The sequence below is a fragment of the Microcebus murinus genome, chromosome 26 (genome assembly GCF_040939455.1).
Source record: "Microcebus murinus isolate Inina chromosome 26, M.murinus_Inina_mat1.0, whole genome shotgun sequence".
NCBI lineage: Eukaryota > Metazoa > Chordata > Mammalia > Primates > Cheirogaleidae > Microcebus > Microcebus murinus.
Window position 1 is genome coordinate 21,729,925 of NC_134129.1, and position 13,981 is coordinate 21,743,905.

At 48.1% G+C, this 13,981-nt stretch overlaps 1 protein-coding gene across 2 annotated transcripts in view; it reads left to right on the forward strand.

Moving 5' to 3' along the window:
- APBB2 (amyloid beta precursor protein binding family B member 2) overlaps window positions 1–13,981 on the forward strand; it is a 233,284-nt gene that overhangs the window by 86,579 nt on the left and 132,724 nt on the right. For both annotated transcript variants that reach the window (XM_012766080.3, XM_012766083.3), the window contains exon 3: window positions 7,694–7,813. The gene's annotated coding sequence lies outside the window, so the exon portion shown is untranslated. The remainder of the gene's footprint in view (window positions 1–7,693; window positions 7,814–13,981) is intronic.

A 13,981-nucleotide genomic window follows, 5' to 3' on the forward strand; every position in this document is an offset into this window, starting at 1 on the left:
CTTTGTCCTCACAGACTTGCTCGGTTTCCGGAGACAATGGGGCTACTGCAGAGAGAGGCTTTCCTTCTCTGCATCCACATTTCTATTAAGGTCATTACTGCATTGGGCTCTTTCATGGAGCCCTTTTGGTCATATCAACAGCTCGTTCTAAGCTATCTACCGTGTTTCCCCGAAAATAAGAGCAAGAGCGAGACCCCGTCTCTACTAAAAATAGAAACAAATTAATTGGCCAACTAAAAATATATATAGAAAAAATTAGCCGGGCATGGTGGCGCATGCCTGTAGTCCCAGCTACTCGGGAGGAGGCTGAGGCAGGAGGATCGCTTGAGCCCAGGAGTCTGAGGTTGCTGTGAGCGAGGCTGACGCCACGGCACTCACTCTAGCCTGGGCAACAGAGCGAGACTCTGTCACAAAAAAACCCAAAAAAACAACAACAACAACAAAACAATCCTGATCACACCATGACATCCAGAGGTTATGGTGCAGAGTCCCATATGGGAAAAGAAGGATGGGGAATGCCCAGCACCTAGACCCACCTGCCTGTGTCTTATATTAATTTTTCCTCAAGAAGACACCCAGGGCTTATTTTCAGGGGATGTGTTATTTTTTTTTTTTTAAGTACGGTGCAACCATCTCCATTGATTCAAATAGCGTGAAGTTGTCTTCTTCTGGAACATCATCCTCACTCTCCAGACCCCGAATCCCATCCTGAATGTCTTGCGACTCTGTTTCCTTTAGAACCACCGGCCCCGATCTCTCCTGTGGAGCACTAGAGCCCTCACGGGGCGGATGAGAAGGGCTGCTCGTGTTCTTTCCCGCTCTGCGACGACACGCATGGGTTGTGCAGATGCGCTGCGCAGCCACGCCTGTCACTAGGGCTGATTTTCCGGGTTGCGCAAATGCTTAGAAATCCTACTGGGGCTTGTTTTATGGGTGGGTCTTATTTTCGGGGAAACACGGCAACTTCTAGCTTTGTCTGCAAAGTCTGTGTGACCCACGTAGGTATGTTGCCTGGGACCAGCTTCCTCAGACTTGGAACCAGACATGCTGCAGCTTGAGGTCTATCTAGGTAGGGGGGACCCTGTTGCCAGACCCCGGACTGTGGTGCTCACGCCAACCACCCCACTGGGGTCAGAAGCCTGGGACCAACTCCGCCACCGCGGGCTTCGCTGCGTCTGGGCGTTGGGGCCCCGTCCAGGGCCCTCACCCGAGATAGTGTCCTACCGCTCTGCTTGCGTGTCTCTGCTTCTAGGTTCAGGGCTGGCCAAGCCTAGGTCGTGCGCCCAGGCCCTACCTATTAGGAGGCTCTGGGGGGTGGATGTCCAGCTGTTTTTGCTTCTATGTTGAAAGATTTCATGAAAGCATCAAAAATCACAGGATGAGGAGTTCCCTGAACACAGGCAGGTGTGGTCTAGGTGCTGGGCATTCCCCGTCCTTCTTTTCCCATATGGGACTCTGCACCATAACCTCCGGATGTCATGGTGTGATCAGGATTGAGTTTTTTTGAGGCAGAGTCTGGCTCTGTTGACCGAGCTAGAGTGAGTGCCGTGGTGTCAGCCTGGCTCACAGCAACCTCCAACTCCTGGGCTCAAGCAATCCTCCTGCCTCAGCCTCCCGAGTAGCTGGAACTACAGGCATGCGCCACCACGCCCGGCTAATTTTTTCTCTATATATTTTTAGTTGGCCGATTAATATTTTTCTATTTTTAGTAGAGACGGGGTCTCGCTCTTGCTCAGGCTGGTTTCGAACTCATGACCTTGAGCGATCCGCTTGTCTCAGCCTCCCAGAGTGCTAGGATGACAGGCGTGAGCCACCGCGCCCGGCCGATCAGGATTTTTTTTTTATCCAGGTGAAGCTGCAGCTCATGAGCTCTGTGATCACAAAGACAACAAAGTTGTTTCTGTGCACTGGTTTCAGGGACCCTCTCTCCATGCGTTAACCAAAGCTAGAGGTGTCAAGATTTAGGCATATTTGACCTCTCTGAAGTAAGATAAAATGCATTAAATTGAATTTTAACAGTTCGACTAACTAGGAGACACAGATTAAGATTTATCTGTTTTCTTATTTATACAGAAAATGAAATTTCACGTTATCGGTTTGTCTTACACAGTTGGGTAGTTTTTATGTTTCACTGATCAACTTCTACCCCTTTAATGGTTCGTTTTTAATTACAATAACTCATGCATGTATTTGGCTTACAAATTCCTGCCCCACTTAATTTGCGTTGCCTTTTTACACTTCTCAGAAGCAATTACTTTCAATTCATTTAGCTTTTCTGGTGTTTACTTCCATGTAACAGATTAATATGTTTACATTGGTATGACTCAAATTTTCTTTTCAATTTTAGGCATTAAATATCAATTTCCATCAGGGAAGATAAAGGTTTAGCTTTCCTTTATTCTCCCTCCCTTAAATACCTGCCCTTTACTCTCTAAGACAATTCATCTCAATTTGTTTTCACTGTAAATATTTTTCAGAGCTGAGCTATGCAGTATACTATTGTATTTTCTTTCCTGTATTACATATTAAAAAAAATATTTTTTTGCTTAGCATTCTATTTATATACTGCTTTTTCATCCCCAAATTCTGAAATACAGTACAACACAATGGCTTATCTCTTGGTTCTTATATATATGCATGCATGACATTTTTCCTGGAATCTTCTGCTTGTTCTTTTATTTGAGATAGGGACTCGCTCTGTGGCCCAGACTAGAGTGCAGTGGTGTCATCATAGCTGACTGTAACCTCAAACTCTTGAGTTTAAGCCATCCTCCTGTCTCAGCCTCCCAAGGGGCTGGGACTACAGGCACACGCCGCGACACCCTGCTAATTTATCTATTTTTTGCAGAGATGCGTCTCTCGCTCTTGCTTAGGCTGATCTCGAACTCCTGACCTCTGGTGATCCTCCCGCCTCGGCTTCCTGGAGTGCTGGGATTACTGGCATGAACCACTGGGTCTGGCCTGGACTGTTTAAATTCTTGAGGGCTGATGCAGGGCTGAGTTATCAGACCATGGCATCCTATATTCCTATTAAAAGTCACTCGGAGTCTCTCTTACAAAATGCAAAAGATTTTATAATATGATGTGCCAAAGGGTTACCTCAACTGAACATATAAACAGCACGGCAAAAATCAGAACCAAATACCCTCCTTCACGTCTCTCCTTAAATTTCACTCATTACTCCAGTTTGAACTTTAACAACTGATTTCTTTTTACAGCGTTTACTATATTATTAAGGCACGTGAAGGATTATCTTAAAATTGTTTTGGGCCTTATTCACCCCTTGGAAAGCAAGAGGGGAGCCCTTTTTCAAACCCTACAGGGTTTATTTTATGTCCTCCAGGGTTACACTGAATCTGATCTGATTTCGAATCCAGAATTTACAGACTCTTTCTTTAAAAAAATAAAATAATAATAATGTTTACTTTCACGCGGTAGAATTAATATTCTTCTGTTCCAGACACCTCGTGTTCTTTTGTTGATAAATGGAGAATGAGAGCGTGAAGAAGTTCTGGGAGGGAACATTTCTATTCGGAGGTTCCTGTTGTTGTCATCATGATAGACAAAAAAAAAAGTGCTGGGCGTCTGCCTGGTGCTAAAGGTCCTGGCAGGAGTGTCGCTGCCTCGGAGCAACAGGCAGGAAATGCTTCTGTCCTTAAAACCAAAAATAGATGCTCTTTCTCATTACTGCAGTTCAAGTGATCACCGTTTTTAATGAGATGGGCACATCCCCTTGTGGTTCTCACAGATTGGGTGATTAGATTACTGAATGCAGGGCTCGGGGAAAAACAGCTCTGGTAAGATAGATGATGGAAATTTTACTGGAAGCTAAAATAACAACAATTTTATTCCTTTTCCTTTTTCTTTCTGCTAATCTTTTCACCTCGTACTGCTTTTATTTTTCATTTGTTTGATTCTTAAAGGGATCCACCGGTATTATTTTAATATGTTGGTACACCTACACATTAAGGCATTACTTTTAAAAAAAAAAATTTAGCCGGGCGTGGTGGCTCACGCCTGTAATCCTAGCACTTTGGGAGGCTGAGGCGGGCGGATTGCTCAAGGTCAGGAGTTCGAAACCAGCCTGAGCGAGACCCCGTCTCTACCAAAAATAGAAATAAATTAATTGACCAACTAAAAATATATATACAAAAAATTAGCTGGGCATGGTGGCGCATGCCTGTAGTCCCAGCTACTCGGGAGGCTGAGGCAGTAGGATCGCTGAGCCCCGGAGTTTGAGGTTGCTGTGAGCCAGGCTGACGCCACGGCACTCACTCTAGCTTGGGCAACAAAGTGAGACTCTGTCTCAAAAAAAAAAAAAAAAAAAAAAAAGAAAAAAAAAATTTAATCCACGGGGGTTGAAATCAAACCCATTTTAATATTTAGGTGGGTGGTCCTTCAGCTAGTATAAAAATCTTGATCATTCTCAATGTCTTACTCCTTGAGACCTCTAAAAAGCAGAAATTATACTGTGTTGTAACCGCAGAGTAATGCAGAGAATTACAATTATGGAATCACAGAATATCTTATCTTTGAAGAGCATAAGCAACCAATAATGGCTTGTGCCAACTTTCTGTAAAAAAAATGTTGCTTGAAGCCAAGCCAGCCATTTTTTTTTTTTTTTAAAACAATTTCATGTACAAAAATGCATCTTTTGGGTCCAGGGCGGCAAATACTTGAGCAGAGCTATTACGGCATCGTAAAATAGTTAAGTGGGGACAGTGGAGCTGGTGGCTGTTGGCACGAAATGTTTACTCAGGAGAGAATTCTCGGCATACCTGCCCCACAGCAGCATAGTGAGAATCTGTAGGGAGAGGAGGGGAGCATTAATGTACTTGTTGAGGATTAATCACCTTGCAATTCATTTGTGGTCGTGAATGTTTTATGGATAGCACCATAAATGCAGTAATTAAAAAGCTGCACACTGCACACTTGGTGGACTGGTAAATATATTCCCTTCCTTTCCTTGATGGCTGGCATTCAAGTGAGTAGTGTGTTGTTTGTCTCAGTATTCTTTTTGTTTGTTTTGTTTTGAGCTAGATAGACAACACTCTATCTAGCTCTGTGTTGCCCAGGCTAGATAGAGTGAGTGCCGTGGCGTCAGCCTAGCTCACAGCAACCTCAAACTCCTGGGCTCAAGCAATCCTCCTGCCTCAGCCTCCTGAGTAGCTGGGACTACAGGCGTGCGCCACCATGCCCAGCTACTTTTTTCTATATATTTTTAGTTGTCCAATTAGTTTCTTTCTATTTATAGTAGAGATGGGGTCTTGCTCTTGCTCAGGCTGGTTTTGAACTTTTGACCTTGAGCAGTCCTCCCGCCTCGGTCCCCCAGAGTGCTAGGATGACAGGCGTGAGCCACCATGCCTGGCTAATTTTTTCTATATATTTTTAGTTGGCCAATTCATTTCTTTCTATTTATAGTAGAGACGGGGGTCTCGCTCTTGCTCAGGCTGGTCTCAAACTCCTGACCTCGAGCGATCCGCCCACCTTGGCCTCCCAGAGTGCTAGGATTGCAGGCGTGAGCCGCCGCGCCCGGCCACTTTTTGATACTCTTAAGTTCTCCTCTGGGTGTGCTCACCTCACAAAACCTCGACACACATGTTTGTTTACCTTCAAACAGGGTTGGGCTACTTTGATTTTGGGGGAGTAGTGTGCCAGAAACCAGGAATTTCAAGATCTACATCTTCAACTATTTACTTGTCAGTTCCCTCTCCAGAAAGAGCCTTGCCAACTATTTTCAAGAACACTGATTTCCTTTGGTCTGTTGCTCTGACATTCCAGCACTGTTAACTATAAACTTACTGTAGCCAGATTTATCTTCTTTCTTTCTTTTTTTTTTTTTTTTTTTTGAGACAGAGTCTCACTTTGTTGCCCAGGCTAGAGTGAGTGCCATGGCGTCAGCCTCGCTCACAGCAACCTCAGACTCCTGGACTCAAGCGATCCTCCTGCCTCAGCCTCCCGAGTAGCTGGGACGACAGGCATGTGCCACCGTGCCCACCAGGCTAGTTTTTTCTGTATATTTTTAGTTGTCCAATTCATTTCTTTCTATTTTTAGTAGAGACGGGGTCTTGCTGTTGCTCAGGCTGGTTTCGAACTCCTGACCCTGAGCGATCCTCCCGCCTCGGCCTCTCAGAGTGCCAGGATGATAGGCGTGAGCCACCTCGCCCGGCCCAGATTTACCTTTATAATAGTACCCCATATCCTTGGTTTTGCTTTCTGTGGTGCCAATCAGTCGTGGTATGGTACAGTAAGATATTTTTAGAGATAGAGAATACATTCATAGAACTTATAGCATATTGTTATAATTGCTCTATTTTATTATGGGTTATTGTTCATCTCTCACTATGCCAAATTTATAAATTAAACTTTGTCACAGGTATAAACGTACAGGAAAAAACGTACCCTGTTTCCCCGAAAATAAGACAGGGTCTTATATTTATTTTTCCTCAAGAAGACACCCTAGGGCTCATTTTCAGGGCGTGTGTCATTTGCCCCTCAAAGCCTCAGCTTGCAGCACGCACAGGATGGCCGGGACCTGGCAGGGGGAGCCGACCTTGTTGGTGGGGCTGCCCGCACCTTTCTTCCGGTCACCTCTGGGACAGCAGCTGTCACCACGGGGCGGATGAGGAGGGCTGCTCGTGTTCTTTCCCGCTCTGCAACGACACGCATGGGTTGTGCAGATGCGCTGCGCAGCCACGCCCATCACTAGGGCTGATTTTCAGAGCCACGCCCACCACTAGGGCTGATTTTCATAGCCACGCCCACCACTAGGGCTGATTTTCATAGCCACGCCCGTCACTAGGGCTGGTTTTCATAGCCACGCCCATCACTAGGGCTGATTTTCATAGCCACGCCCATCACTAGGGCTGATTTTCATAGCCACGCCCATCACTAGGGCTGATTTTCGGGGTAGGGCTTCTATTGCACACATGCTCAGAAATCCTGCTGGGGCTTGTGTTATGGGTAGGTCTTATTCTCGGGGAAACACGGTAGGTGTTCAGAATATGTTTATTAAATGAAAAATTCATCAGGACAGTAAATTAATTCAATGTCCACAAACATGGGCAAAAGCAACCTAAGTGTAAGAGTTGCCTTTGGAAGGGAGCAGGAAGGGGACTTTCCCGTTTTTGATCCGCTGCGTTCGGCTCAGGAAAATCCACTGAGCTCTCAACTTGCAGCGTGTGCACTTTTGTGTATGTGTGTGTGATTCTTCGATGAAAAGTTGCTTGTTTTTTTTGTTTTTTTTTTTTTAAATCAACTTGATGCCCAACCTCTCCCATACAGAAAATTTTCTTTTTTCCTTGCAAGTTTTTAGGGTGTTGATGGGAGGTTAGTTCAGACGTCACGGCAGAGAGCCGGGCTAGTGCTTCTCCCCGACGTCAAGGAGGAATGGGTTGAAAACGCATCCGTGGGATTTCCTGGACTTCTGACAAGGGGCCAGCCCCGATCGAGGGCTGGCAGTGGCCCCTGCCTCAGTTGCACTTGTCCAGGGGCTGCGTGCCCATCGCGGCGAGCCCTGGTCCTGCCTGTGGTGGCCGGGAGGTCTCATCTCGCCGGTGACTAGGAAAAATTCATAGACGTGGTTGTCTGGAAATTTGTGCTCATTGTTAGCTTTGTAATGCAAAGAAAAATCGCAGCCACTGTCCTAAGCCTCTGTTTTGTTTCTGCCTTGTTTTGTCTCCCCTCCCAACAGCTGAGCACCCCCCCAGTCTTTCCTGAGCACGTGGGACCCCCCGAGGCACCTGCCGATGTGCTGACGTCGTCGCTATGGGCAGACGGGGCCCGGAGCTTCACTGTGGTCCCGGCAGCTCCGGTACGTATGCGTTGGGTCTCTCCGCCTCTTCTCCCCTTGATTTCCATTGCAGAATATCTCGGGGTCCTGAACTGGCGAAGGTTTGTGAGATTCAAATGAGAGTGTTTGGAAATACAGGAGAACAGGCCAGGGGGGCGCGGTGGCTCACGCCTGTCATCCTAGCGCTCTGGGAGGCCGAGGCGGGAGGATCGCCGAGGTCAGGAGTTCAAGACCAGCCTGAGCAAGAGCGAGACCCGTATCTACTATAAATAGAGAGAAATTAATTGGCCAACTAAAAGTATATATATATATATATATATATATATATATATATGAAAAATTAGCCGGGCATGGTGGCGCATGCCTGTAGTCCCAGCTACTCAGGAGGCTGAGGCAGGAGGATCGCTTGAGCCCAGGAATTGGAGGTTGCTGTGAGGTAGGCTGACACCACGGCACTCTGGCCAGGGCAACAGAGTGAGACTCTGTCTCAAAAAGAAAAAGAAAACAAAGAAATACAGGAGAACAGATTGCCCTGGAGTAAGTTTTTAATATTGAAGGGTGAGAAATGTTATCTAAATTAGGATCTATTTGTTTATTTCTTATTTCTTTTATTTTAGCATATTATGGGGGTACAAGTGTTAAGGTTACATATATTGCCCATGTAAATTAGGGTTTTTATTATCGAGTAGCCCCGCTAGACCACAAGTGTATATCAGCAATCTCCCTGTTCTGTTTCAATGCATCCATTCCTGGACAGAATCTCTTTTTTTTTAAGCTTTCCTTTTTCATCACTATATATATATATATATATAAATAACATTTGAAACAAGAGTAATGGCATAAATGAAAAGCATTTCCCAGTGATTGTTTGAATTCCTTTGAAATAAAACATATTCATGGGCCCAACATGCATGTCCTCTGGGTGTGTTCTTGTTTAATATGTATGAGGGAGACAGAGTCCCAGGTCATGTTCCTTAACATTCTCCAAAGGAGGGAACCCTTTCCGTTCCCGCCGGGATGCCTTTCGAGATCTCCCAACTCTCAGGTTTTTCCACCCGTCTTTCGGGAACTGCCTCACACGCAGCCTTTCCCTATTTGCCGTTCGTTAGCCCTGATTAACTTAGGAGAAAAGCGATTACTGCCCATTTAACGCCCTGTCTTTATTTATATAAAGCATAGTTTGTCTCGGACTTATTTTTTGCTCCCGTTGGTCTCTGAGCCTTGAGCCAGCTGTGCGGATATTTGTTTTCGTTGCTCAACTCGGAGCCCTCTGGAATTTTTGGCTTCAAATCGGGTGTGTTTGGGGGTGGTTCCCCACAGTGCCTTTGCTCCCAGACCCTTTCCGTAGTGACGTTTATTCGTGTTCACCTGTAAGCCCCATTTCCTTGTACGGCTCCGTTTTTTATTTTTGTAGAAAAGTTAGAATCACCCACAAGCCTTCAACCCGGACAATTGCTTATCAAGTAAACCAGATAGTGGAAAAAAAAAAAAACATTTTATGGGAATGGAGAGAGATTGCTGACAACAGCTTAGGGATTCGGAGCAGCGACTAGCTTTAAAACCAGCAGTGTTTGGGCAAACAGCTTTTTCACGTGTCCCTGTAGTATCTCCAAAGTCCCTACTGTTTTACTCTGAAATCAGCGATTTTCGCGGGGAACATAATTAGAATAAAGTTTGCACTTGTATACCACGGAACAGAGTCGGGCGAACGATGGCCACTGGGCCCCATCCCGACCCATGCCTGTTTTCGGAGCAGCTGAGGGTGGTTTTTGTATTTTTTAAATGGTGACATTTTAAATGGTTATGTAAGTACCAACGTCATTTCCGTTTTATCTCTTGGCCCTCCGAGCCTAAAATATCTGAGGATGCAAAGGAGTTTGTCTACCCTTGCTACAGAAGAGAGTTGGGAGGCATGTCCTGCAACTGACCCATATGAAATTGTTAGTATTTGATTGTTTCTGATCTACAAAAAAAAAAAAATGTTAATTTCATGTGGTTCAATCTAATATCATTTGAGGAGGTTTCTCTTTCAAGATGGCCAAAACTCTAACATGTGGCAGAAGTCCTTAATCTAGAATATGCACATACGTGGCCCATGCTTGTTTTTTTTTTTCACCAAATTTGAGGAGTTACACATCTGCCGTCAGTCGGGGGCCTTTCCGGAACTTACCGGAAGGCTCCACGCTGCTCCGGCTAGAGCAGCCCAGTAGTGGCAAGGGAGCTCCCCTCTCTCACTGGACTCATCTGCGGATAAGTCGCGGCTCTCCAGGAGAAAACGCTTCTTCTCTTCCCTTTTCTGGGTGCCGGGAGCGTGCCGGCCACCCTCGTGATCCAGGTGGCCGCGGCTGCCGCCCTGGGGCTTCTGCCCAGCTTGTCGCTTGTGCCTCTTCGCACAGGTGCGATTGGGACTCACTGGCTGCCTCTTCCAGGGGGCACCTGTCTGCCCAACACACCCCCTGGAACCTTCTTTCTTCCCTGGAAACAGAATGTGGTTCGCACCCTCTCGGAGTCTCCCCCTCTGGTTTTTTTCTTTCCCCAGGTGTCGATTCCTCCGTCCAAGGCCTCGGCGCCATCCTTCGTTGCTTGGTTTGTTCTGCGTCCTTCCCCCCATCCCCACTTTTGTACCTCGCTTCTCCCCGTTATTGAGCGGGTTTCTCTGGCGGCTGCTCTCAGCTTAAGGAACTTCCAGCCCGGTGGCTACACCCGCCCTCAAGCCGCTCGGGGACTCTGTGCCCGGCAAGAAGGTCTCTGTCCCTGCAGAAGGGAACCGAGCTCAGGAGGAAAACAACGTCCTCCAGGATTTACGATCCTGTCGTGAAGTGCGTCCGAGGTGCTACCGCTGCGCTCTGGGGTTGTTTTCGAGGCTCGGATGTCAAATTGGAGCTTTCATTTTTTTTTTCTGTTTTGGGGTCACTGTTCTGCCTTTCAAGGCTCTCCGCTTTCGGGGCAGGGTGCCGTTCTTCGGTGGAATGTGGAAAGGCATCCTCCGGGCACCAAAACAAGAACAAGCGCTAGAGCTGGCCTTTCCTGACTCTGTGTGCAGGTGTTTGTGCCTGTGTTAATACCGGAGTTTTAAAATTAGGGTCCCCTGCTGCGTAGCGATGTTTTGCTCAACAACAGCGTGTGCTGTGGTGGCCACGTGCCATCGTGATACCGTATTCTCACGCTACATTTTTTATATGTAGATACACAAATGCTCACCGTCGAGTTGCAGTGGCCTGCAGCGGTCAATGCGGTAACATGCGGTGCAGGTGAGGAGGAACAGGCTGCACCGTGTAGCCCAGGTGTGCAGTATCAGTGAGGTAACATGCAGTGCAGGTGTGCAGGTGAGGAGGAACAGGCTGCACCATGTAGCCCAGGTGTGCAGTATCAGTGAGGTAATGTGCGGTGCAGGTGTGCAGGTGAGGAGGAACAGGCTGCACCGTGTAGCCAGGTGTGCAGTATCAGTGAGGTAACATGCAGTGCAGGTGTACAGTTGAGGAGCAACAGGCTGCACCATGTAGCCCAGGTGTGCAGTGTCAATGCAGTAACATGCAGTGCAGGTGTGCAGGTGAGGAGGAACAGGCTGCACCGTGTAGCCCAGGTGTGCATTATCAGTGAGGTAACATGCAGTGCAGGTGTGCAGTGGAGGAGCAACAGGCTGCACCATGTAGCCCAGGTGTGCAGTATCAGTGAGGTAACATGCGGTGCAGGTGTGCAGGTGAGGAGGAACAGGCTGCACCGTGTAGCCCAGGTGTGCAGTATCAGTGTGGTAACATGCAGTGCAGGTGTGCAGTTGAGGAGCAACAGGCTGCACCATGTAGCCCAGGTGTGCAGTGTCAGTGCAGTAACATGCGGTGCAGGTGTGCAGGTGAGGAGGAACAGGCTGCACCGTGTAGCCCAGGTGTGCAGTGTCAGTGCAGTAACATGCAGTGCAGGTGTGCAGGTGAGGAGGAACAGGCTGCACCGTGTAGCCCAGGTGTGCAGTATCAGTGTGGTAACATGCAGTGCAAGTGTGCAGGTGAGGAGGAACAGGCTACCTCGTCCTGTAGCCCAGGTGTGCAGCAGGCTGTGCCGTCGAGGTCTGTGTAGGTAGCTGTGTGTGATGTTCACACAGTGACAAACTCCCTGGACGATGCATTTCTCAGATTGCGTCCGTGTCGTTAAGCGATGCATGACTGTGTTCCAGAAGTTGCTGACAAAACGGGATCCTTGTTTATCATCTCTTGCACCTGTTTATTCCCCGAGCCGCTCCCACCTCGGCTGCTGCCGTGGTCCGGACTGTCACGGCCACCTCCAGACCTCTGGCCGACAGATTCAGCTCTTGCATAGTGGCCAAACTCACCTGACAGAGGCACAGCTCTGATGAGGCTATTTCCCTGCTGAAAATGTTCGGTGTGCCCCCACTAGTTCAAAAGGACACCCTGATATTTGAGTACTCTGCGTCTTCTTTCACTGCTCCTAAGTTTTAATAGCCATCACTCGTGATGAGCAATTGTTGTTTTTTTTTTGAGACAGAGTCTCAGTCTATTGCCCGGGCTTGAGTGCCGTGGTGTCAGCCTAGCTCACAGCAACCTCAATCTCCTGGGCTCAAGCGATCCTCCTGCCTCAGCCTCCCGAGTAGCTGGGACTACAAGCATGGGCCACCACGCCCGGTTAATTTTTTCTATATCTATTTTTCGTCGGCCAATTAATTTCTTTCTGTTTTTAGTAGAGACGGGGGGGTCTCGCTCTTGCTCAGGCTGGTTTCGAACTCCCGACCTTGAGTGATCCTCCCGCCTCGGCCTCCCAGAGTGCCGGATGACAGGCGTGAGCCTCCGCGCCCGGCCTCACCTGGCCGGTTGTCCAGGCGGTTTGTGAATCAGGCGCTCCCGGTGTCTGGGGCAGCCTGCCCTCTTCCCAGCTTAGGGGAAGCCAGGCCGGTGTGAGCACAGAAGGAGGGACGGGCGTGGGCCTGCGTTTTCGGGGCCACCTTTGTTTGGCGTCTGGCTCTGACTCCTGACTTCCGCCTTCCTTCCTGCCCCTTGGTTTGACGACGGCAAAGCGATTGTGGCTGGCGGTAGAAGGGGGCCTGGTGGTTGTTTGTGAGCACGCATCCTGTGCTGAAGGGAACATCCTGCTCCTGGGGCGGCCTCGGCCAGGGTCGGGGCTGAGTGCCGGCTCCCGCCCCGTCTCAGGGAGCCGCCCTGGCCGGGCGTCCTCTCCCAGGCCTCTGTGCAGGTCCCGGAAGGGACTGCAGGCCGTTCCGGGGTAAGGAGCTGATGACACCTTTGTGGAAGAAAACCCTGACGTAGACGAGCAGGCACAGAGCTCGCAGCTCGGGCTTATGTTTTCCAAGCGTCTCCACTACTCCCTCCTTTTTCTTCTCTGACCGTCCCTCTCTCCTTCCCTCCTCCTGCTCTCCCTCCCTTCCTCCTCCCTCCCTCCTTCTGCTGGTTCCTCCCCTCCTTTTTAGAAGAGTTGCTAATGGTGCAGGGGTAGTAAGAGGAACTGCTCTTGTTTTGGTCTTTGATTATGGTTTTCTTTTCTCTCTCTCTTTCTTTCTTTCTTTCTTTCTTTCTTTCTTTCTTTCTTTCTTTCTTTCTTTCTTTCTTTCTTTCTTTCTTTCTTTCTCTCTCTCTCTCTCTCTTTCTTTCTTTCTTTCTTTCTTCTTTTTTGACAGAGTCTCACCCTATTGCCCAGGCTAGAGTGCTGTGGCATCAGCCTAGCTCACAGCAACCTCCAACTCCTGGGCTCAAGCGATCCTCCTGCCTCAGCCTCCCGAGAGTAGCTGGGACTACTACAGGCATGCGCCACCATGCCCGGCTACTTTTTTCTATATATTTTTAGTTAGATAATTAATTTCTTTCTATTTATAGCAGAGACGGGGGGATCTCACTCCCAGAGTGCTAGGATGACAGGCATGAGCCACCGCGCCCGGCCTACATTGACTATTTACCAGGCATCACATTACGACTTTCTATATGTTAACCATTTCGATCCTCGAACCAGCCCGGGAAGAGGGAAAACGATCACTACCCACACTTTATAGATGAGGGGACAGGCGGCGAGATACTAAAAAACTTGCTGGAAGCCACGTATCTAGCAGATGGTGAAGCAATGTTGTTTCGGACCTCGCTGAACCTCAGTCCTCTCCTCTCAAAAGCAAAAGTAATATTTACCGCACATGGTTACTGTGCAGAAACGGGATAAACACACAAACAGCAATGG